Here is a 26527-nt window from a genome sequence, read left to right on the forward strand (position 1 = left end):
TTGTCTTAGAGAATGGCAATATTCTTTCTATGGTTAAGGTTAGGCATGGGTTAGGGTTAGGGTTAGGGTTAGGGTTAAATCACCTATTATTTGCATACTAATGTTCAGTCTATTCGGCCAATATATTCATGCTGACCCTTTGTACACAAGACAAGAGCTACTAGACATTGGTTCACATGTCGGATTACCGGACGGTTACTCAGTGTCTGTGCTGGGCAGCTGACGGGGATCCTGACTGAGATGTTCAATCTGTCCCTGGCCTTCGAGAGGCTAGTCCTGACTCCTGGCTCACCTTAAATCCTGCCTACCACCCTCACTTGACCCCTACCAGTTTGTCTACCCCCCTCACTTGACCCCTACCAGTTTGTCTACCACCCTCACTTGACCCCTACCAGTTTGTCTACCACCCTCACTTGACCCCTACCAGTTTGTCTACCCCCCTCACTTGACCCCTACCAGTTTGTCTACCACCCTCACTTGACCCCTACCAGTTTGTCTACCACCCTCACTTGACCCCTACCAGTTTGTCTACCACCCTCACTTGACCCCTACAAGTTTGTCTACCACCCTCACTTGACCCCTACCAGTTTGCCTACCACCCTCACTTGACCCCTACCAGTTTGTCTACCACCCTCACTTGACCCCTACCAGTTTGCCTACCACCCTCACTTGACCCCTACCAGTTTGTCTACCACCCTCACTTGACCCCTACCAGTTTGTCTACCACCCTCACTTGAAAACAACTAAGGAGATAGTGGTGGACTTCAGGAGAGATAAAAACAGGCCCGCACAGCCCCATCCACATCAATGGAGAGGAGGTTGAGTCGGTCTGTAGTTTTAAATTCCTGGGAGTCCACATCTCTGAGGACCTGTCCTGGACCACCAACACCTCGACCCGGGTCAAGAAGGCCCACAAGCGCCTCTTCTTCCTGAGGAAGTTGGCCAAACTCCACCCACTACCCCCTCGCGTGCTAGTGAACTTTTATCGCTGTACGATTGAGAGCATCCTCACCACCTGCCTCTCAGTCTGGTACGGCAACTGCACCGTTAAGGACCGGAAATCACTGCAGAGGGTAGTGAACATCACCAACGCATCACCAAGGCCCCACCCCCCCCCATCTCATCAATCTATGAGAAGCGGTGCTCACGGAGAGCACGGAACATCATCAGAGACGCTTCTCACCCCAACCATGGACTGTTCACCCGCCTGCGGGGTCCTCTCTCTGGGGCACGCTACCCGCCTGCGGGGTCCTCTCTCTGGGGCACGCTACCCGCCTGCGGGGTCCTCTCTCTGGGCAGCCTCCCAGGCAGAACCAACAGGACCACGAATAGTTTCTTCCCCTCAGCCGTCAGACTTCTGAATCAAAACTCCACTGCACCTCACTGTATACCTGTGTATATAGCCATAGCTTACAGTATGTAGAATTATTATTTTAATAGTTATTTTGTATTCTCACCATCGCACATTGTGCTAACCATTGCACTTTACTGTACAGTTTTATTTATATGTGTCTTATATTGCAACTGACTGTTGATGGTCACATCCTGGTTGGACGTCATACACGATCTCGTTGCACTGTCTTGTGCTGTGTAATGACAATTAAGTGAATAATCTAATCTATACAAATAAAGTGTATTATTATTATTACCATTATTAACACATTCAGCGCCAGAGGTCGCTGTGTGCCAACGCTTTAATGAATGGGGCTACATGCCGGTGTTTGCAGGGCTAAAACTATATTAAATATCTTAGCTATGGATATAAAGCTATTGCCCATTTGACATCGAGTATCTATCGTTCAATTTGTGAAAAAGAAATAATTTTTTCATCCATACATTCCCGTTTTATACCGTGGTGAATATGAGTATAGTTTTAGAGTAATTCTGTGTAATCCCATGAAACACATTTCACTAGAAACCGTGGCATTCCTCACCTGGATCAACAATCAATCTGAAATCAACGCTATATTATCGGTATTATGTTTCATCATGCATGCATGAAAGGGTGGGGGGGGGGTTCTATGCTTCGATCGTCACCAACGGCATACGTTGTGGAGTAACGTTACAGTAACACTTTCGGATCACAATGAAGGCATGCTCGGATCAACGCAAGATTGATACCATATAGCCCTTACCTTGACTAGGATGTACTGCAAAAAGAATATTCCAATTATCTGATCGCCATTCCAAGTATTGATGTCGATCGTGTTGCCAACATAATCCACCAAAGATCATGAATCGGGAGTGCTTGATTATCCTCAATCCATGTGTTATAACCGCTTGCCATGCCTGACTAGGAAAACCCGGACCGGACTTTTTAGATCGACGTACAGGCCAAGCCAGAGAGTTTCCAAGGATGTGCAACACCGGCCGCAAGGCGTTAGGCGGCGCTATTGGACTTTTGCGATATCAGACCCATTCCCAATGATAACATCAGGCTCCCTCGATGGATTATGAATGGAAATAGCGAATAAAAGAAATAACGACCAAAACCCAACTTTTCTCGGGTTTGGCAGTCAAGCGATGGCGAGTTAACCCGACTTATCTCGGGTCTGGCGTCCAATGTGTTAATATTATACAAATAACATTTATTATTATTATTTTCAATAGACTCATATGATGAAGATGGACCCCAGTGAGAAGACTCTGGTGTTCTCTCCTGTTCAGAAGGTAAGATTAACTGGTCTCCTGTTCAGAAGGTAAGATTAACTGGTCTCCTGTTCAGAAGGTAAGATTAACTGGTCTCCTGTTCAGAAGGTAAGATTAACTGGTATGTGCGTTGTCCCATTTTAACAGGGTTGTCTACTAAGCAAATTGGCACAATTGTCATCAGGTCCAAACCCTCTAGACCCGTGGTTTTCAACCTTTTTGGCTCATGACCGCTAAAGACAGAGGGGTGTCTGTTCGCGACCCCCAAAGACAGAGGGGTGTCTGTTCGCGACCCCTAAAGACAGAGGGGTGTCTGTTTGCGACCCCTAAAGACAGAGGGGTGTCTGTTCGCGACCCCTAAAGACAGAGGGGTGTCTGTTTGCGACCCCTAAAGACAGAGGGGTGTCTGTTCGCGACCCCTAAAGACAGAGGGGTGTCTGTTTGCGACCCCTAAAGACAGAGGGGTGTCTGTTTGCGACCCCTAAAGACAGAGGGGTGTCTGTTCGCAACCCCTAAAGACAGAGGGGTGTCTGTTCGCGACCCCTAAAGACAGAGGGGTGTCTGTTCGCGACCCCTAAAGACAGAGGGGTGTCTGTTCGCGACCCCTAAAGACAGAGGGGTGTCTGTTCGCGACCCCTAAAGACAGAGGGGTGTCTGTTCGCGACCCCTAAAGACAGAGGGGTGTCTGTTTGCGACCCCTAAAGACAGAGCGGTGTCTGTTTGCGACCCCTAAAGACAGAGGGGTGTCTGTTTGCGACCCCTAAAGACAGAGGGGTGTCTGTTCGCGACCCCTAAAGACAGAGGGGTGTCTGTTCGCGACCCCTAAAGACAGAGGGGTGTCTGTTTGCGACCCCTAAAGACAGAGCGGTGTCTGTTTGCGACCCCTAAAGACAGAGGGGTGTCTGTTTGCGACCCCTAAAGACAGAGGGGTGTCTGTTTGCGACCCCTAAAGACAGAGGGGTGTCTGTTCGCGACCCCTAAAGACAGAGAGGTGTCTGTTCGCGACCCCTAAAGACAGAGGGGTGTCTGTTCGCGACCCCTAAAGACAGAGGGGTGTCTGTTTGCGACCCCTAAAGACAGAGGGGTGTCTGTTTGCGACCCCTAAAGACAGAGGGGTGTCTGTTCGCGACCCTGCGATGCGGTGAAATACATGAGACAGAGCCATGAACTTTGATACCAAATAACGATTTTTATCTTCCCCTTTTGGGAACTCAGATATTTGTTAATGCATCGATACCTAAGATTATATCATTATGTCATCTTACTATTTTTCTTTTCATTTACATACATACATAGTACATACATATAGTACACATTACAGTACACACATATAGTACACATTACAGTACACATTACAGTATAGTATACCTGCAGTATATAATAGTATATAGTACATAATAGTGTATACAACACATATACATTTACATTTAGTCATTTAGCTGACGCTTTTATCCAAAGCGACTTACAAGTTCTGTACGACAAGTCATCAGGAAGGGTACAACTCTATCAGCTGAGTAACAATGTTCATCAGAGTGTATATATAATGTGATATGAGATATATAGTACATGATATATACAATATAATATAGTACCATGATATAATAGTACATACTGCAAATATAGTTCATTATAATATACAAATTAATATTATATTGTACATTAATACATATTAATTATAATATGATTATATAATGTAATATGATACTACCGCCTGGTTCTCAACCTATGGGTCACAAACGGTGTCTTAGACAAAAAGGCTAATTAATAGGTTAATCAGATTTCCAAAGTCATTTGCAGCTCATCAGTCATCCATCTGTGCTTTTTTTCCAGTCTTTTTGTCTTTTTCCACCACTCAGTCATTTAATTCCACCTGTCTCTTTGTCTCTTTTACCACACTGCCCTGTGAAGGAACAAATAAGAGCGACTGTTTTGTGACATTGAAGTCCGGCTTTATCTGTCACAAGAAATATTACACATCTTGAATTCGGTTAATTTGGCTGTGGGATAAAACATAAAACCAAAAACAACTTTTGAAAAAGTGTTTTCTCTCTGTTTCACACTCTGTTACTCTACGTCTCCTGCAGAGGGCAGCGCTGAGTCTTTTGCATGTTGTTGTTTTCTCTCTAACACTCTCCTCTCTTTCATCCTCTCATTGCTTTCTCGCGGCTGGGATAGAGGAAGGGTAAGCCCGGTAACGCCGGTGACGAAGGTCAGACAGGGAGGAAGAGTAGGGAGCAGAGAGCCCTAAAGTGGGGCCCGACCTCCGCGACCTCCCAGAGACCGGGTGGGAGCTCTCTCCTGTCGCAGGGTCCTCGTCCTGACCCTAACCCTAACCCTCGCCAGCGCCGGAGGACCCAGTCGCAAAGCAAAGTGGGGGGCAAGGAGAACGTCATCGCAGGCGTGGAAGCGCTAGAAGCCGCCACGCCAAAGGCCGGTAGAAGCGGTAAAAACAAGCCACAGAGCGCAGCCGACATGAGCAAACCCAGGTCCAAACCCCAGGCCAGGCCCGCCGAGGCCAGGGGCCGGCTGACTCAGGTCGGGAAGGGGAGGGGGGAGCCTAAAGCGGGTCAGGCTAAGAGCTCCGCGCAAGTTCAGCGTTCAGAGGTCAACCGGAGCCCCCAGGGGGTGGGCTCTAAACCCACCAAGGTGAAAGTTCAGCGAGGTCACTCCGAGCCCAAGCCGGCTACAGTGGGAGGCAAACCGGTTGTCGTGCGAAGTCAAAAAACACAAAAAGCAAGCGGCGTAGATTCCAGAGACTTTAGTCTCGGTGACGCCCTGCGTGCGAAGAGCCCAGAGGCCGCTGCCAAGAACCAGGTCAGTGACCCGAGGCCCGCGGGGCACGCTACGTCCAGGAAGACCGCGGGAGACGAAGACCCTCCGCTTGTGTCTGAGCGGCCCAAAAAGAAAAACAAAAAAGAGACTCGGTCCAAATCCGTCTCGCAACCGGAAGCTGAATCGACACCCGGAGGCCGGACAGCGACGCACCGCGGCGTCACCGAGGCGGCCTCTCTGGCGGCAGCGGCGGAGTCCATCAGAGAGGCGGCGTCCGCCTCGGCCGGCCATTTTAGGCCACCGCTAGTGGTGTCTGCCGGTCACTTCGGCTCACCGCTGGCCAGCGCGTCCGACAGATCCAGTCCCCAGGGCACGCGGAGGGGAGACAGCCTGGCCGACAGATCCAGTCCCCAGGGCACGCGGAGGGGAGACAGCCTGGCCGACAGATCCAGTCCCCAGGGCACGCGGAGGGGAGACAGCCTGGCCGACAGATCCAGTCCCCAGGGCACGCGGAGGGGAGACAGCCTGGCCGACAGATCCAGTCCCCAGGGCACGCGGAGGGGAGACAGCCTGGCCGACGTCCGGTCCTCCTGGAGCAGCGAGTCGGAATCGGAATCGAAGGCGAAGGCGTCCGAACCGGGCGAGAGAACCACCGTCAGCATCAACGTCATACCTGCTCCAGACACCTCTGAACAGGAGGACAGCAGCTCCTATGGCGGCGTGGCGAGCCAGGAGGAGAGGAGAGGAGGAGACAGTGGGAAAGAGAGCAGTGACAGTGATGCCTCAACGGCCAGAGAGAGAGAGGAGGAGGAGGAGGAGGAAGGAGGGCAGACGACAAGTGTGGAAAGCGAGAAAGGAGGCGAGGGAGAGGGAGAGGTCAGCCACATCAGCGGAAAGACTACAGAGGCGGAAGACAGCGAAGGAGAAGACACTCTACAACCAGAGGAGGAGGAGGAGGAGGATGAAGGAGTTTCGGAGAAAGAGGAAAGCAAGGGTGGGGAGAAAGGGAGCAAAACGGAAACAGGGCAGGAAGGAGAAGACGAATCGGACGCCACGACAAAAGATGAGAGCGGAACGGAGGGAGGTGAGGAGGAGGAGCAGATGAGCGGGGCTACGGGAGAAAGTGGGGAAGAGGAGGGAGAGAAGGAGAGCAGAGGGAGCGAGGAGGAAAGCGAGGGCGTGTCAAGTAGCCAGACGGAGAGCAAGACAGAGGATTCTGAGAGCGAGCAGAAGGATGAGGAGGAGGAGGAGGGCGAAGAGGAGTCAGACAGAGAGGCGGGGAGCGAGGAGGAGGAGGAGGAGGAGAGCAAATCTGTCCACTCCTCCTCTGAGGGGGTGGAAGAGGAGAGCGAGGAGGCAGAGGAGGAGGGCGAAGAGGAGTCAGACAGAGAGGCGGGGAGCGAGGAGGAGGAGGAGGAGGAGGAGGAGTCAGACAGAGAGGCGGGGAGCGAGGAGGAGGAGGAGGAGGAGAGCAAATCTGTCCACTCCTCCTCTGAGGGGGTGGAAGAGGAGAGCGAGGAGGCAGAGGAGGAGGGCGAAGAGGAGTCAGACAGAGAGGCGGGGAGCGAGGAGGAGGAGGAGGAGGAGGAGGAGGAGGAGGGCGAAGAAGAGTCAGACAGAGAGGCGGGGAGCGAGGAGGAGGAGGAGGAGGAGGAGGAGGAGGAGGAGGGCGAAGAGGAGTCAGACAGAGAGGCGGGGAGCGAGGAGGAGGAGGAGGAGAGCGAATCTGTCCACTCCTCCTCTGAGGGGGTGGAAGAGGAGAGCGAGGAGGAGGAGGAGGAGGGCGAAGAAGAGTCAGACAGAGAGGCGGGGAGCGAGGAGGAGGAGGAGGAGAGCGAATCTGTCCACTCCTCCTCTGAGGAGAGCGAGGAGGCGGAGAGCGAGGAGGCGGAGAGTGAGGAAGGGGAGGAGGAGGAGGAAACGGAGAGTAGTGTTGACGAGGAAGACGAGGAGGGTAGCAGTGAGGAAGGAGAGGAGGAAGAGGAAAGTGAAAGTGAGGAAGAGAGTGGGGAAAGTGATGAGGAAGAAGAGGAGGAGGAGGATGAAGAGGAGGAGGAAGAAGAAGAAGAGGAAGAAGAAGAAGAAGAAGAAGAAGAAGAAGAAGAAGAAGAGGAGGATGAAGAGGAAGAAGAGGAGGAGGCAGAAGAAGAGGCAGAAGAGGAGGAAGAGGAGGAGGAGGAAGAGGTTGTCAAAAAGACTAAAACGGGGGGGAAAGGGCCTGCTGGAGAATGTGAGGAGTTCTGGGATGATGTTCTCCCTCAGTACCTCGACCTGAAATAGAGCTTCAGCTTCACAAGGTCTCCTTCACATCTAATCTCCAAACTTCAGACAATTCAGTTTGAAAACATTTGTTTGTCTAAAAGACTCCGTCGCGACGGCTGAATTAGCCTCGTCGGTCACTGTTGTTTGTGCTGCATATTGAATGCATTGAATCCTGTGCCATTTCATTGGCTGTGACTGTATGTTATTTTTATGTTGTAAAGGCAGCTCGCTCCGATCTTATTTGTTTACTTTCTTGCCTGGCAGCTACGAGACCGCAGGTCATATCGTGGCCAAAGTTGTGGGCTTAGAGTATTCTTAGGCCTTTCTTCTGTGGAGACAAGTTGCCTTTAAAGGGATATTTCACTTTAGTAGAACTTTTCAAACTTGTCAAAAAACAGCAGTACCTCAAGTAAGACCGCCATCTACTACTATTAAGCTAGCAACAATCTATAACTAACTATACAGCTATACATAGAGTTAAGACTGCTTGCTTACTAGTAGATGACTTTACATAGAGGTAAGACTGCTAGTTTACTAGTAGATGACTTTACATAGAGGTAAGACTGCTAGTTTACTAGTAGATTACTTTACATAGAGGTAAGACTGCTAGTTTACTAGTAGATGACTTTACATAGAGGTAAGACTGTTAGTTTACTAGTAGATTACTTTACATAGAGGTAAGACTGCTAGTTTACTAGTAGATGACTTTACATAGAGGTAAGACTGCTAGTTTACTAGTAGATGACTTTACATAGAGGTAAGACTGCTAGTTTACTAGTAGATGACTTTACATAGAGGTAAGACTGCTAGTTTACTAGTAGATGACTTTACATAGAGGTAAGACTGCTAGTTTACTAGTAGATGACTTTACATAGAGGTAAGACTGCTAGTTTACTAGTAGATGACTTTAGTCAAGTCAAGTCAAGAGTTTTATTTGTCACGGCATACAAGCATACAGTGAAATGCGGGGGGTATTGCCCGCAACGATTGTGCAATAATACAATAATAAGAATAGGATGAGAATAAGACATTTGTGCAATAATACAAGTAATAAGAATAAGACAACAGGTATAATGTACATAAAGTTTACAAAAAGCATGGTAAGACATGCTAAGGTCCTGCGATAGTGCGATACAATACAATGTTAGCTACGGATGAGGCACTGGGTCTTATGTACACTACTATACAATGCTATACTATACAATCTACAGTTATACTATGTGTCCTTATGCTAGCTTGCTATCCATCTGTTTACTATACAAGAACCACTCCCGTTCTTGTTTTTAAAGTGACTTTTCATTGTGTAAAGTGACCGTTGAGTGTGAGCGTGTGCAGCATGTGTGTGTGTGTGTTCATGCTAAAGTGACTGCTAGTGTGTGAGCGTATATACATTTACATTTACATTTAGTCATTTAGCTGACGCTTTTATCCAAAGCGACTTACAAGTTCTGTGCGACAAGACAGCAAGAAGGGTATAACTCTATCAGCTGAGTAACAATGTTCATCAAAGTGTTGCGTGTTACAGTGTAGGTTAGTTTATTAGGACAAGTGCATGACATTAAGGTTAGTCGGGGTTAGATTTTTTTTTTTTTTTTTTTTTTTTTTTTTTTTTTCATTTCAGATAATGGTTGAAGAAGTGAGTCTTTAGTCGACGGCGAAAGATTGGACGGGATTCGGCTGTCTTAACTGGGATGGGTAGTTCATTCCACCATTGTGGGGCAAGGACTGAGAATAGGCGGCTTCTCTTTGATGACCCTCCGGGAGCTTGGATAGGAGTAGATCTGAGGCGGCCAGAAGATGCAGAGCGTAGGGGTCTTGAGGGTGTGTAGTTAGAGACCATTGACCGGAGGTAGGCGGGAACGGTTCCCTTTGCCGCACGGTATGCTAGGTCGAGGGCCTTGAAGCGGATACGTGCAGCAATGGGGAGCCAGTGCAGGTCCCTAAGAAGTGGGGTGACATGGGCCGACTTTGGTAGGTTTGAGATCAGGCGGGCCGCTGCGTTTTGAATGAGTTAAAGAGGCTTGGTGGCAGTGGCCGGGAGGCCAGCTAGCAGTGCGTTGCAGTAGTCGAGGCGGGAGATGACTGTTGATTGGACGAGGAGTTGGGTGGCTTCTTTTGTCAGGAAGGGGCGTATCCTTCTGACGTTGCTCAGGAGGAATCTGCAGGTTCTGGTTGTCGCTGCGATGTGAGCAGAGAAGTTCAGCTGGTCGTCGAGGACAACACCAAGGTTCTTGGCGGTCGGCGACGCGGTCACAGCTGCATTCTCGACTGTGATGGAGAGGTCGGTCAGGGGGGAGGATTTGGCCGGCAGGTGGAGCAATTCTGTTTTGCTTAGGTTCAGTTTGAGGTGGTTGGTCGTCATCCAGGCGGAGATGTCGGACAGACAGGCCGAGATCCGCTCAGAGACGTGGATATCTGAGGGAGGGAAGGAGAGGAAGAGTTGAGTATCATCGGCATAACAATGATATGAGAAGCCATGAGACGTGATAATGTTACCCAGTGATTTAGTGTAGAGGGAGAAGAGAAGGGGTCCTAGGACCGAGCCCTGGGGGACACCCGTCCGGAGGGGGCGGGTGGCCGACAGAGTCCCTCTCCATGACACTTGGTAGGAGCGGTCATTGAGGTATGATGTCAGCCATGTCAGCGCAGATCCAGCCACTCCCATTCCTGCGAGGGCCGCGAGGAGGATCTGATGGTTGACTGTGTCGAAGGCTGCAGATAGATCTAGGAGAATCAGGACAGAGGAGAGGCCTTTCGCTTTTGCTAAGTGAAGTGCCTCTGTGACCGCAATGAGGGCCGTTTCTGTGGAGTGGCCAGTCCGGAAGCCAGACTGATTGGGGTCTAGGAGGTCATTCTGTAAGAGATAAGCAGTAAGTTGGTTGGATACAGCACGTTCAAGTGTTTTAGAAAGGAAGGAGAGAAGAGAGACAGGACGATAGTTGGCTATGACGGTGGGGTTCAGGGTTGGTTTTTTTATGAGGGGCGTGACTCTGGCTTGTTTTAGGGAGGTGGGGACCACCCCCGAGTTGAGTGAGGAGTTGATGGTTGCTGTTAGGAATGGGAGGATGTCCGGTGCTATGGTCTGGAGGAGTGGGGAGGGTAGCTGGTCCAGCTGGCATGTAGTCGGACGGTTCGACGTTACCAGTGTCAGGGTCTCGGCTTCTGTAATGGGAGAGAAAGATGACAGAGTGAAGGATGAGGTTCTCGATTCAGCGTTTGGAATGGGTGGGGGTTGGGAGAAGGAGCTGCGGATGTTCTCCACTTTTTCCTCAAAGAAGATCGCAAAGTCTTCGGCAGAAAAAGATGAGGGAGGAGGAGGTGGGGGGGGAGTGAGGAGGGAGGACATGGTAGCATGCAGTTTGCGAAGATTCTTGGCAGAGGCCTCGATCCTATGGTGAAAGAAAGAAGCTTTGGCATTAGTAATGGTTTTGGAGAATGTTAACAAGAGGTTGTGATATGTGTCGATGTCAGCAGTGAGGCGTGACTTTCTATACTTCCTCTCAGCCGCTCTCAGGACCTGTCTTTGTTCTCTCACTGCATCCGTCAGCCATGGACTGGGTGGGGAACGGCGGGCAGGTTTCTCAACGAGGGGACAGAGCTTGTCGAAGGAGGTTGTGTGTGTGTTGTGTGTGTGCTCATGTGTGTGTGTGTGTTCATGCTAAAGTGACTGCTAGTGTGTGAGCGTATACAGTGTGTGTGTTGTGTGTGTGCTCATGTGTGCTTGTGTGTGGAGAGTTCAGTGTTCAAGATTCTGATGGCCTGGGGGAAGAAGCTGAGCCGAAGTCTCTCTGTCCTAGTTGCTGGTGTTCGCAGGCGTTTGCCTGACCGCAGCAGCTTGAACAGGCTGTTGTTGGGGTGGTGAGGGTCTTTCATTATTCTGCAGGCTCTGGATTTGCACCTCTTGTTATATAAGACCTGCAGGGGTGGTAGTGCAATACCCGTAGTACGCTCAGCTGAGCGCACCACTCTCTTTAGGGCCTTCTTGTCCTGTGCCGTGCTGTTTCCATACCAGCCAGTGATGTTTCCAGTCAAGATGCTCTCTACAGCTCCAGAGTAGAAGGACTGGAGTATCTTCCCCGATACTCTGAACTTCCTTAACTGTCTCAGGTGGTAGAGGCGCTGCTTCGCCTTCTTTACGACTGAGTCTATGTGTGTTGTCCATGTCAGGTCCTCTGAGATGTGGACCCCCAGGTACTTGAAGCTGCTCACCCTGTCCACGGTAGCCCAGTTTATCCTCAGTGGTGTGTGTGTCCCCTGCTGTGTTTTCCTAAAATCCACGATCAGCTCCTTGGTTTTACCAATGTTCAGGAGCAGGCTGTTGTCCTGGCACCAGCATTCCAGTACCTCAACCTCCTCCCGGAAGGCCTTCTCGTTGTTGTCAGAGATCAGCCCCACCACCACTGTGTCGTCCGCAAACTTCACTATGGAGTTGGAGCTGAACTTGGCCACACAGTCATGTGTGTATAGTGAGTACAGCAGGGGGCTCAGGACACAGCCCTGGGGGGACCCCATACTCAGGGTGATGGTGTTGGAGGTCTGACCCCCCACCCTGACCAACTGGGGCCTTTCACTCAGAAAGTCCAGTATCCAGGTGCTCAGAGCGGAGCTCAGACCCAGCTCGATCAGCTTGTCCACCAGTCTGGTGGGGACTATGGTGTTGAACGCTGAGCTATAGTCAATGAACAACAGTCTCACATAGCCCCCCTTCTGGCAGTCTAGGTGAAAGAGGGTGCTGTGCAGTACTTGGGAGACCGCATCGTCAGTGGACCTGTTTGGCCTGTATGCAAATTGCATAGGGTCCATATCGCTGGGGAGGGAGGCACAAATGTAATCCTTAACCAGCCTCTCAAAACATTTCATGACCACAGAGGTGAGTGCCACCGGTCTGTAGTCATTAAGACCTGTTGGGGAGGATTTCTTTGGTACCGGTATTATAGTGGACACCTTGAAGCAAGCAGGGACCACGGATTCAGCCAGGGATAGATTAAATATGGTGGTGAACACTGGGGCTAGCTGGTTAGCACAGGACTTAAGTATACGTCCTGATATCCCATCTGGGCCAGCTGCCTTTCTGGTGTTCACCTGCATAAATGCTCTTCTCACACTGTGTTCCGTCAATGAGAGAGTGCCCCCCCCCCCCCTCCACGACGGCCGGTGCGTCAGTGACGTCGTTAGCCGGTGAGCTAGCGTCGCTACTGTTTGCCCCAAACCGTGCGTAAAAAGGAGTTGAGTTGGTCCGCGAGAGAGGCGTCTGCACTCCCCATTGAGGGGGCGCTGACTTTGTAGTCAGTTATCGTCCGTAGACCTCGCCATAAACCTCTTGTGTCATTCTGGGCCATTTGTGCCTCCCATCTTGTCAGCGTATGTTCTCTTAGCAAGCTTTACAGCCTTGCGCAGAGTATAGACTGTAGCCTTATACTCCTCCATGTTTCCTGACGCTCTGCCCAGGTTATAAGCAGTGGTGCGAGAGTTCAAAGCCACTCTGATAGTATTGTCAACCCACGGTTTCTGGTTCGGGAACACCCGCACCTTCTTCGTGGGGACAATGCTATCAGCTAGTCTTGCTATAAAGCTAACAACAACATCCGCAAACTCACTGACGTCACTGGAGCTCAACTGAAGCATTCCCCAGTCGACATCATCGAGTGCGTCCTGTAGCATGGCCTCTGATTGGTCGGACCACTTCTTTACCTCACGTGACATGACAGCGTCACGTGATCTCTGCCTGTAGGCCGGGAAAAGCAAGATGGCGTCATGACTTGATGTGCATGTTGAACCAGCTAATGGAGGAGCCGGTACTGCTTTGTACCCGGCTCTAAACGGGGTGTAGCAATGATCCAGCGTGTTTCCTCCCCTGGTGGTGCAAGCGATGTGCTGGAAGAAGTTTGGCATCACCTTCTTCAGATTCGCCTGATTGAAGTCGCCGGCTATGATCATGGCTGCGTCCGGATGTTTGATCTGGTGGATGTTTAGATGTCCCTGTAGTTCCGCCAGGGCCCTGGCGGTATTCGCTTGTGGAGGGATGTGGCGGTGAATTCTTGGGGGAGATGAAACGGGCGACATTGACTGGACAGATGTTCTAGTTCCGGCGAGCATGAACGGGAGAGTATCTTTATCTCCTTTGTTTGTAAGGAGACAGACCCCCCCCCTCCAGTACTCTTGCCGCTCGGAAGACTGGAATTGAACCCCTGCCCGAAGATCGTCCATCTTATTTTCCAGCGAACGTACATTTGCCAGTAAAATTTATAGAATCGCCGGCCGGTAAGCAGAATTGTTTTGCTTAATTCTGATTCCACTTCTCCTTCACCTGTTTCCGTTTTGTCCCGCCGCCTTTTTCTTTGTCCTCTTCTTTGTCTCTGTCCCGTCTGATCTCCCGCTTTACATAGCGGTAAGACTGCTAGCTTACTAGTAGATTACTTTACATAGAGGTAACACAGCTAGCTTACTAGTAGATTACTTTACATAGAGGTAAGACTGCTAGCTTACTAGTAGACTACTTTACATAGCGGTACGACTGCTAGCTTACTAGTAGATTACTTTACATAGAGGTAACACAGATAGCTTACTAGTAGATTACTTTACATAGAGGTAAGACAGCTAGCTTACTAGTAGATTACTTTACATAGAGGTAACACAGCTAGCTTACTAGTAGATTACTTTACATAGAGGTAAGACTGCTAGCTTACTAGTAGATTACTTTACATAGAGGTAACACAGCTAGCTTACTAGTAGATTACTTTACATAGCGGTAAGACTGCTAGCTTACTAGTAGATTACTTTACATAGAGGTAACACAGCTAGCTTACTAGTAGATTACTTTACATAGAGGTAAGACTGCTCGTTTACTAGTAGACTACTTTACATAGAGGTAAGACTGCTAGTTTACTAGTAGATTACTTTACATAGAGGTAAGACTGCTAGTTTACTACTAGACTACTTTACATAGAGGTAAGACTGCTAGTTTTCTAGTAGACTACTTTACATAGAGGTAAGACTGCTAGTTTACTAGTATACTACTTTACATAGAGGTAAGACTGCTAGTTTACTAGTAGATTACTTTACATAGAGGTAAGACTGCTAGTTTACTACTAGACTACTTTACATAGAGGTAAGACTGCTAGCTTACTAGTATGACTTTACATAGAGGTAAGACTGCTAGTTTACTAGTAGATTACTTTACATAGAGGTAACACAGCTAGCTTACTAGTAGATTACTTTACATAGAGGTAAGACAGCTAGCTTACTAGTAGATTACTTTACATAGAGGTAAGACTGCTAGCTTACTAGTAGATTACTTTACATAGAGGTAAGACAGCTAGCTTACTAGTAGATGACTTTACATAGAGGTAAGACAGCTAGCTTACTAGTAGATGACTTTACATAGAGGTAAGACAGCTAGCTTACTAGTAGATTACTTTACATAGAGGTAAGACTGTTAGCTTACTAGTAGATTACTTTACATAGAGGTAAGACTGCTAGTTTACTAGTAGACTACTTTACATAGAGGTAAGACTGCTAGCTTACTAGTAGATGACTTTACATAGAGGTAAGACTGCTAGCTTACTAGTAGATGACTTTACATAGAGGTAAGACTGCTAGTTTACTAGTAGATGACTTTACATAGAGGTAAGACTGCTAGCTTACTAGTAGACTACTTTACATAGAGGTAAGACAGCTAGCTTACTAGTAGACTACTTTACATAGAGGTAAGACTGCTAGTTTACTAGTAGATGACTTTACATAGAGGTAACACAGCTAGCTTACTAGTAGATTACTTTACATAGCGGTAAGACTGCTAGCTTACTAGTAGATTACTTTACATAGAGGTAACACAGCTAGCTTACTAGTAGATTACTTTACATAGAGGTAAGACTGCTAGTTTACTAGTAGACTACTTTACATAGAGGTAAGACTGCTAGTTTACTAGTAGATTACTTTACATAGAGGTAAGACTGCTAGTTTACTACTAGACTACTTTACATAGAGGTAAGGCTGCTAGTTTACTAGTAGACTACTTTACATAGAGGTAAGACTGCTAGTTTACTAGTAGACTACTTTACATAGAGGTAAGACTGCTAGTTTACTAGTAGATTACTTTACATAGAGGTAAGACTGCTAGTTTACTACTAGACTACTTTACATAGAGGTATGACTGCTAGCTTACTAGTATGACTTTACATAGAGGTAAGACTGCTAGTTTACTAGTAGATTACTTTACATAGAGGTAACACAGCTAGCTTACTAGTAGATTACTTTACATAGAGGTAAGACAGCTAGCTTACTAGTAGATTACTTTACATAGAGGTAAGACTGCTAGCTTACTAGTAGATTACTTTACATAGAGGTAAGACAGCTAGCTTACTAGTAGATGACTTTACATAGAGGTAAGACAGCTAGCTTACTAGTAGATTACTTTACATAGAGGTAAGACTGTTAGCTTACTAGTAGATTACTTTACATAGAGGTAAGACTGCTAGTTTACTAGTAGACTACTTTACATAGAGGTAAGACTGCTAGCTTACTAGTAGATGACTTTACATAGAGGTAAGACTGCTAGCTTACTAGTAGATGACTTTACATAGAGGTAAGACTGCTAGTTTACTAGTAGATGACTTTACATAGAGGTAAGACTGCTAGCTTACTAGTAGACTACTTTACATAGAGGTAAGACAGCTAGCTTACTAGTAGACTACTTTACATAGAGGTAAGACTGCTAGTTTACTAGTAGATGACTTTACATAGCGGTAAGACTGCTAGCTTACTAGTAGACTACTTTACATAGAGGTAAGACTGCTAGTTTACTAGTAGATGACTATACATAGAGGTAAGACTGCTAGCTTACTAGTAGATGACTTTACATAGAGGTAAGACTGCTAGTTTACTAGTAGATGACTTTACATAGAGGTAAGACTGCTAGTTTACTACTAGACTACTTTACATAGAGGTAAGACTGCTAGCTTACTAGTATGACTTTACATAGAGGTAAGACTGCTAGTTTACTAGTAGATTACTTTACATAGAGGTAACACAGCTAGCTTACTAGTAGATTACTTTACATAGAGGTAAGACAGCTAGCTTACTAGTAGATTACTTTACATAGAGGTAAGACTGCTAGCTTACTAGTAGATTACTTTACATAGAGGTAAGACAGCTAGCTTACTAGTAGATGACTTTACATAGAGGTAAGACAGCTAGCTTACTAGTAGATGACTTTACATAGAGGTAAGACAGCTAGCTTACTAGTAGATTACTTTACATAGAGGTAAGACTGTTAGCTTACTAGTAGATTACTTTACATAGAGGTAAGACTGCTAGTTTACTAGTAGACTACTTTACATAGAGGTAAGACTGCTAGCTTACTAGTAGATGACTTTACATAGAGGTAAGACTGCTAGCTTACTAGTAGATGACTTTACATAGAGGTAAGACTGCTAGTTTACTAGTAGATGACTTTACATAGAGGTAAGACTGCTAGCTTACTAGTAGACTACTTTACATAGAGGTAAGACAGCTAGCTTACTAGTAGACTACTTTACATAGAGGTAAGACTGCTAGTTTACTAGTAGATGACTTTACATAGAGGTAACACAGCTAGCTTACTAGTAGATTACTTTACATAGCGGTAAGACTGCTAGCTTACTAGTAGATTACTTTACATAGAGGTAACACAGCTAGCTTACTAGTAGATTACTTTACATAGAGGTAAGACTGCTAGTTTACTAGTAGACTACTTTACATAGAGGTAAGACTGCTAGTTTACTAGTAGATTACTTTACATAGAGGTAAGACTGCTAGTTTACTACTAGACTACTTTACATAGAGGTAAGGCTGCTAGTTTACTAGTAGACTACTTTACATAGAGGTAAGACTGCTAGTTTACTAGTAGACTACTTTACATAGAGGTAAGACTGCTAGTTTACTAGTAGATTACTTTACATAGAGGTAAGACTGCTAGTTTACTACTAGACTACTTTACATAGAGGTATGACTGCTAGCTTACTAGTATGACTTTACATAGAGGTAAGACTGCTAGTTTACTAGTAGATTACTTTACATAGAGGTAACACAGCTAGCTTACTAGTAGATTACTTTACATAGAGGTAAGACAGCTAGCTTACTAGTAGATTACTTTACATAGAGGTAAGACTGCTAGCTTACTAGTAGATTACTTTACATAGAGGTAAGACAGCTAGCTTACTAGTAGATGACTTTACATAGAGGTAAGACAGCTAGCTTACTAGTAGATTACTTTACATAGAGGTAAGACTGTTAGCTTACTAGTAGATTACTTTACATAGAGGTAAGACTGCTAGTTTACTAGTAGACTACTTTACATAGAGGTAAGACTGCTAGCTTACTAGTAGATGACTTTACATAGAGGTAAGACTGCTAGCTTACTAGTAGATGACTTTACATAGAGGTAAGACTGCTAGTTTACTAGTAGATGACTTTACATAGAGGTAAGACTGCTAGCTTACTAGTAGACTACTTTACATAGAGGTAAGACAGCTAGCTTACTAGTAGACTACTTTACATAGAGGTAAGACTGCTAGTTTACTAGTAGATGACTTTACATAGCGGTAAGACTGCTAGCTTACTAGTAGACTACTTTACATAGAGGTAAGACTGCTAGTTTACTAGTAGATGACTATACATAGAGGTAAGACTGCTAGCTTACTAGTAGATGACTTTACATAGAGGTAAGACTGCTAGTTTACTAGTAGACTACTTTACATAGAGGTAAGACTGCTAGCTTACTAGTAGACTACTTTACATAGAGGTAAGACTGCTAGCTTACTAGTAGACTACTTTACATAGAGGTAAGACAGCTAGCTTACTAGTAGACTACTTTACATAGAGGTAAGACTGCTAGCTTACTAGTAGATGACTTTACATAGAGGTAAGACTGCTAGCTTACTAGTAGATGACGTACTAGTAGAGGTAAAACTGCTGAAACTTGACAGCTTCTACTAAAGGGAAATATCCATTTAACTAACATCATACACAATTACAAGTCAAGTCAAGAGTTTTATTTGTTACGGCATACAAGCATACAGTGAAATGCGGGTGGCCATGCCCGCAGCGATTGTGCAATAATACAAATAATAAGAATAAGAGATAACAGGTATAATGTACATAAAGTTTACAAAGAGCATGGTAAAAGGCATGCTAAGGTCCTGCGATAGTGCAATACAATGTTAGCTACGGATGAGGCACTGGGTCTTATGTACACTACTATACAATACTATACTATACAATCTACAACTACACACATCATGAATCATTGCAATGTTTTGTTTTTAGACATGTTTTCACGTCTTGTGACTTTTGTGTGTTTTTCATAATAAAGGTTTTGTTACTGAGAATGTGGTGTTAGTTTTCAGTAGCAAAGTAAGATGACTTTTTCAGAAGTCAATTTAAATGGAATTTTATTGGGATAATTTCATGAATTTAAAACTGCATAAATCAATGTAAAAATGTATACTGTAGATGCCACACCTTGGGTAATTATGGACCGCCCTGGACTCCAGTTTTAAGCCAGTAGGCAGAGAGTGCAGTGCTTTGGTCAGTAACATGGCCACACTGCAGGAAATATATGTTCTGGTATCCTGTTCCCACTTTATCCAATCGGGAGAGAGAACCCTAGATATTATTTTTCAAATTTGCTGGCAGATCATTTGACTTGTTTCAAGCACAAACAAATATATTTAAAAAATTTATTTCCATTTTCTCAGTGTGGAGTTCTCTCTCCTGATTGGATAAAGTGGGAACAGGATACCAGAACATATATTTCCTGCAGTGTGGCCATGTTACTGACCAAAGCACTGCACTCTCTGCCTACTGGCTTAAAACTGGAGTCCAGGGCGGCCGGGTAGCGCAGCGGACTAAGTGTCTGCCCACCACCACACAGACAGTGGGATCGAATCCAGCTGTGGTGCTTCCGGGTTGGCCGGCCGTCATACTAACACAATTGGCAGTGTTAGCGGGTGGAAACCCGGCGTGGGTGGGTCCTTGTCGTTGTAAACAGCGACTCCTACAGTTCGCTCGGGGCGCCTGCACAGCAAGGGAAGGATCTAAGAGAGGTAGTGTGACCTTCCACACGTTACACTCTCCCAGTGAGAGTCCACGCTGCCAGGTGAAAAGAAGCGGTGGGCTGGGTCAGGCACGTTGGAACAGGGGGTGCAGCAGGTGCGGCAGCACCCCCTAGTGGCAGCTTCAGTTACTGCACAAAAGTTAAAACGGTATTTTTATATACTGTAACTATATATAATATAAGTTATAAGTTATAAGTTGATCCTGCTCAAAGCACTTGACTTCACCATTACACTGACACACTTGTAAATACGTTAATTCTTGTTAGATTGCCCGATTGTATTATTTTCCTCGCTGTGTGGAATACAGTTGCGTCTGAGGGGAGTGGCCACTGGCTGACAGTGCTGTCTCGGGTGTCGGAGAGGAGACGCACAGATGAGAGAGGAGATGAGAATGATTGAATGAAAACTTTATTTAACAGATTGCAGAATGGGTACAATACAGTACGGCTCAATACACACAATTAAGGGGATGCAGACCAGAGAAAGACGTTTGTCTTGTTTACATTTACATTTGTTACATTGTTTACATTTATGCAAATGACATGTCGTCAGCTTGTGACTGCAACTTGTTCCTGTTTGCGGACGACTCAGCCCTGCTGGTCTCTGACAAGAACAAGTTACAGGTTGAAAAAACCCTCAGCTCGGAACTAGGCAAAATCTGCATATGGCTCGCCGACAACAAACTATCATTACACCTGGGTAAAACAGAGTCCATTCTCTTCGGTTCAAATAACAAACTCAGCAAGACCGACGGCTTCTCGGTTACAGTGGGTGACAATATTATCACAAGGAAAGATGAAATTACCTACCTGGGTTCCATCCTAGAGGCTAATCTTTCCTGTGACAAAATGGCATCCAATGTAATAAAAAAAGTCAACCAACGAACGCGATTCTTGTACCGGATCTCCTCTCTGGTAAACAAGAATACCCTGAAGACTCTAGCAGGAGCACTCATTCAAGGGTACTACGACTATGCTTGCACCTCATGGTACCAAAGCACCTCAAAGGCACTAAAAAACAAATTACAAACATCTCAAAACAAGCTAGTCAGACTACTACTTGACCTGACTCCTAGAACCCACCTCACCCCTGCCCACTTTGACAACCTAGGATGGCTTAGAGTAGACGACAGAGTACAGCAACTTGCAATGGGCCTGGTCTACAAGATACACTACGCGACCAAGGTACCCATGTACATGGCAAAATACTTCCCAAAGGTCAGTGAATACCACGATCACAACACCAGAGGGAGCTCCACAAATCATGTAAAACCCAGATTCGGCTCAAACAAGGGACTAAACACGTTTCGCAATTATGCCACATCAATGTGGAACGCCCTACCCACAGCTGTAAAGGAATGTGAATCACTACCCACTTTCAAAAACACTCTCAAAAAACACCTACGTGAGACTGCAATTCGAAACTGGCCCCTACAAATGTCCTAACCTAGTTGTACAGTAAATGACCAAGTAAGGCTTTGTCAATATTCCAATGTACAGTGTAAAATGTGTGTGTGTCCCCTACCCAACCCCCCCCCCCACCTCCAATGTACAGCCCTCACCCAACCCCACCCCACCCAACCAACCTCCTCCAATGTACAGTTTCTATGCCAAATGTATATACACTCCTTTTCTGGACACTTTTGTATCACAAACAGTACTGTATTTGCAAATCTGATATGTCATAAATGTATAGATGTAGCAGTACTGTCTATCTGTATGTCATATATGTTATGATGAATTGAAAATGGGGGACCCTGATGTAAACAAGACGAAAGTCTTTCTCTGGTCTGCATCCCCTTAACAATTGTATGTATTGAGCTGTACTGTACTGTACCCATTCTGCAATCTGTTAATAAACTTTTCAATCAATCAATCAATCAAACATCAGGGTCCCCCATTTTCAATTCATAGTGTGTTCATAGATGCACCAAAATCCATTGCGCGGTGAAAAGAACTGGATCGGACCTCATCAGCTTTGGATTAATAAACGCTAGATCCATAGCCAACAAATCGTTCTTTTTGAACGACCTCTTCGTCTCAAAGGACTTGGACTACATGCTAATTTCGGAAACCTGGCAAAAAACAGATGATTTTGTCCACCTCAGTGAACTGTGCCCACAGAAGTGCGCTTATTCCTGCGCCCCGAGGTCCTCCGGCCGAGGGGGTGGACTGGCTGTTGTCCACCGGGACTGGTTCTCCTCACGGAGGGTGAGTTCTGGAACCTATTCATCTTTCGAGGTACTTGTGAATAAAATTGGGCACACAAACCCCTTTCACTGTGTACTGATCTACCGACCCCCTGGGAAAATAGCTCGTTCCTCGCTGATTTTGGTGACTTTCTAGCGTCCATTATTCGCTTGGACAGGGTCTTGCTGATTGGAGACTTTAATATCCATGTAAACAAGAGCTCTGATAACTTTGCCACTGACTTTTTAAATGTTACGGACTCGTTTCATTTCACCCAACACATCTCCGGTCCGACGCATTGCAAAGGCAACACGTTAGACCTTGTGTTCACGATCGGGTTAAAAGTCAGCAATGTTAGCACAGAGGAGTTATTGGTGTCCGATCACAGCTGTATTTTGTTTAGCCTAGCGTTCGATAATGACTTTGTTCCATTGAAGTGTGTCAAAAGCTCTCGTATTATCAATAGCGCAGCTATAGATAGCTTCCTTGCTAGCTATGATAGAAATGTTTTGGTGTCCTCTGTTGATGACGTTGATTGTCTGGTTGACAAATTCAACACACACTGCGCGGCCATTTTAGATGACGTAGCGCCCCTAGCAACACGCAGCGTTCGTCCTGTGAACCCCTCCCCCTGGTCCTGTGAACCCCTCCCCCTGGTCCTGTGAACCCCTCCCCCTGGTCCTGTGAACCCCTCCCCCTGGTCCTGTGAACCCCTCCCCCTGGCTTGACAACAACATCTGTGAGCTCAGGCGTAACTGCCGCAGAGTAGAGAGACGCTGGAAAACCTCTCATTTAGAAGTTCATCGGCTATACCTCAAAGAGCTGAGGGCTGAGTTTAATAACTCAGTAAAGTCCGCCAGGGCTACCTATTTCAGTAATTTAATCTCATCCAACAAGCACAATCCCAGAGTATTATTTAAAACCATTAACACACTTGTCAGCCCCCCCCCCTACACCAGTGCTGTCAAATGAGGACTGTAACCGCTTTCTTCAATTTTTTGTCACCAAGGTTGCAAACATAATGGCAAACATCACTCCTTCTCTATCCCCCCTTCCCCTCCATCCCACCACTCAAGCATCCCTGAGCGATTTCTCACCAGTCTCTCTGGATGATCTCACCATCTTAGTCACCTCCATGAAGACCTCCTCGAGCCCCCTAGACATCCTTCCTACATCCATGTTTAAGGAAGTTTTCTGCTCTGTTGGCCCCAGTCTAGTCACTATCATTAACTCATCCCTAGCCTCTGGTTCTATCCCAATCTATTTTAAGGAGGCAGTCGTACAGCCACTCCTAAAAAAGCCCAACCTAGACCCCACCATCCATAATAATTTCAGACCGATCTCCAAGCTGCCCTTTGCATCAAAGGTGTTAGAAAAGGTTGTAGCCAACCAGCTCACCACCCACATGTCGCAAAATAACATCTGTGACAAATTCCAATCTGGCTTCCGCAAACTCCACTCCACTGAATCTGCCCTTCTCAGAGTATCCAATGATCTCCTGATGTCTGCTGACTCTGGTGAATGCTCTGTTCTGGTCCTGTTGGACCTGAGCGCAGCGTTTGACACGGTCAACCACAACATCCTTTTGGACAGGCTCAGGGAGTGGGTGGGCATCTCTGGGAGCGCTCTAAACTGGTTTGCCTCTTATCTGAGGGAGAGAACGTTCTCGGTGGCTGTGGGTCCTTTTAAATCTGACCCCACCCCTCTCTCATGTGGGGTACCACAGGGATCGGTGCTAGGACCACTCCTCTTTGCCATTTATATGCTTCCCCTAGGCCTCCTCATCAATAAATTCACCGGCATTAAATACCACTGCTACGCAGACGACATACAACTACTCTGCTCTTTTAAACCCGACAACTTGGAGAAACTCAGCCTTCTCCAGGAGTGCCTGCTCGGCATTGAGAGCTGGATGGGGAGTAACTTCCTCCAGTTAAATGCAAATAAAATGGAGGTGCTGATCGTAGCAGCTGAAAAGACTGCAGCTAGAGTGGCCACTCACTTGGGGTCACTTAAAGACAACATACGTCCCCACCTGAGAAACCTGGGTGTTGTCTTTGACCAGGCCATGAACCTAGACAAACATGTCAAAACACTCACACGCACCTGCTTCTTTCACCTCAGAAACATTGCAAAACTGCGCACCATCATATCTCACTCTGAACTAGAACTATCCGTGCATGCTTTTATTTCCTCTAGGCTTGACTACTGCAACTCACTTTTCACCTGTCTCACCAAATCATCCACAGATAAACTACAAATGGTCCAAAATGCTGCAGCCAGGCTACTCACAAGGTCAAAAAAATCATGTCACATCACTCCCATTTTGGTATCCCTGCACTGGCTCCCGGTACACTATAGAATTCACTTCAAAGTCCTCACTTTCACTTTCAGAGCACTTCACGGTCAGGCCCCCATCTACATCACTGAACTCATCCATCCCTACACAAACACCCGCTCACTCAGATCTGCCGATCAGCACCTCCTGGTGGTCCCCAGGTCCAGGCTAAAAACAAGGGGTGATGGAGCCTTCGAGGTGACGGCACCAAGGCTCTGGAACGCTCTCCCCCTGGACCTGCGAACTGCCCCCTCTGAGAACTCTTTTAAAAAACAACTAAAAACACATTTGTTCAGGCAGGCTTTTGATCACACATAGGCGCCTTTTTCTTGTCCTCACTGTTCTATAGTGTTGTTTTAATTAGTGACTCATGATTTTATCCAAATTCTTTTATTCTACTTTTTCTATCTGGTTTCACTGTTTTTAACTGCTGTTTGTCTGTCATTTATTTCTGATTTTGCTTTTATTGTGTTTTTATATTAAGCTGTAGTGTAAAGCACCCTGTGCATTCGTGCTGTGAAGGGTGCTATATAAATAAAGGTCATTCATTCATTCATTCACTCCGAAAGTCTATAAACTTGTGCATAACGGAGTAGAGGTCCCCAACCATCGGGTCGCGGACCGATGTAATATAAAACACTTAATTAGCCGTGCATTGATAATACAATTGGTATCAGCTGTGCAACGTCTTAATTTAGGCACGACAGTGTCGTTGTAGGAGATGCATTCAATCTAACATTGAAGCTAACCCATAGAAATGTGTCATACAGACTTGGAGATGGAGCCAAGTGAGGTATTCAGAAGTGTTTGTTTTTATTTCTTCAGGCTTGAAAAGTCCAAATAAAACAATTATTATGTTCTCGTTTGCCTCACGTCTCACGTCATTTTCAGTTAAAGGGTCATTAGAAATAACTTATTTCAAAGCCATTCTAAACAACGAACGTTCCTCTCACGGCGTTCTGAAAAGAAAATCTCAGATAGGCCGCACCCCCTGCCGATTTAAAGTTCCAACGTGCCTGGGCTGGGTACACATGTGTCGGAGGAAGCATGTGATAGTCTCCGCCCTCCCAGACCGACGGTAGGGGGTAGAGTGCGCAACGACCAGGAAGGGGATTGGGAATTGGCACAACGACTAACATTGGGATGGGAGAAACGCGGAAAAATAAGGAGGAAAAAGATAAATAAACTAGAGTCCAATGCCAACGTCTTCAGCAGAGGACTCAAGGTACGGCTGAAATCAAAGCAGCAATGCTCACATATTAGACGTGGACTGGTTTTGTTGTTTTGATCATGGACTCTTGCTCTGGAAAATATTTCTGATTTGTGATTTTAATTCTGTATTTTACTGTTAATTTTATTATATCTTTTAGAAAAGCCTCAATGGACTAGTGTTGAAAACTAGCACTTGTGCTATAAACACGTAAAACAACACATCTGGTCTGTCCACTGTGGCTGGTCCGATGTAGCTGTGGTGTCCATTTTAAATAAACCTTTTCATTAATTCATTCAAACTCTACGTGACTGATGGCTGTTGGAATGTAGAGCTATTATTATGTGGACCAATAATTTTAACAAAGAAAATACCACTTACAGCACCTTTAATGGCGAGCCCACTTACAGCACCTTTAATGGCGAGCCCACTTATCGTTTCCTGCATCAATCCGACTTGTTGGAACATTTCATTGGCCGGTTCCAGTAGCAGGTGGGACCCAGTTTCTTTTTCTTTTTCTCAAACCATTCGATCCCTGCATCCCAGTAGTGACCCCTACCTACCCTGCCTTAGTGTATTTAGCCTTCGCTTCAGTCCTACCTACCCTGCCTTAGTGTATTTAGCCTTCGCTTCAGCCCTACCTACCCTGCCTTAGTGTATTTAGCCTTCGCTTCAACCCTACCTACCCTGCCTTAGTGTATTTAGCCTTCGCTTCAACCCTACCTACCCTGCCTTAGTGTATTTAGCCTTCGCTTCAGCCCTACCTACCTGCCTTAGTGTATTTAGCCTTCGCTTCAGTCCTACCTACCCTGCCTTAGTGTATTTAGCCTTCGCTTCAGTCCTACCTACCTGCCTTAGTGTATTTAGCCTTCGCTTCAGTCCTACCTACCCTGCCTTAGTGTATTTAGCCTTCGCTTCAGTCCTACCTACCCTGCCTTAGTGTATTTAACCTTCGCTTCAGTCCTACCTACCCTGCCTTAGTGTATTTAGCCTTCGCTTCAGCCCTACCTAC

Source organism: Notolepis coatsorum (genome assembly GCF_963971535.1).
Source record: "Notolepis coatsorum genome assembly, contig: SCAFFOLD_264, whole genome shotgun sequence".
Classification (NCBI taxonomy): domain Eukaryota; kingdom Metazoa; phylum Chordata; class Actinopteri; order Aulopiformes; family Paralepididae; genus Notolepis; species Notolepis coatsorum.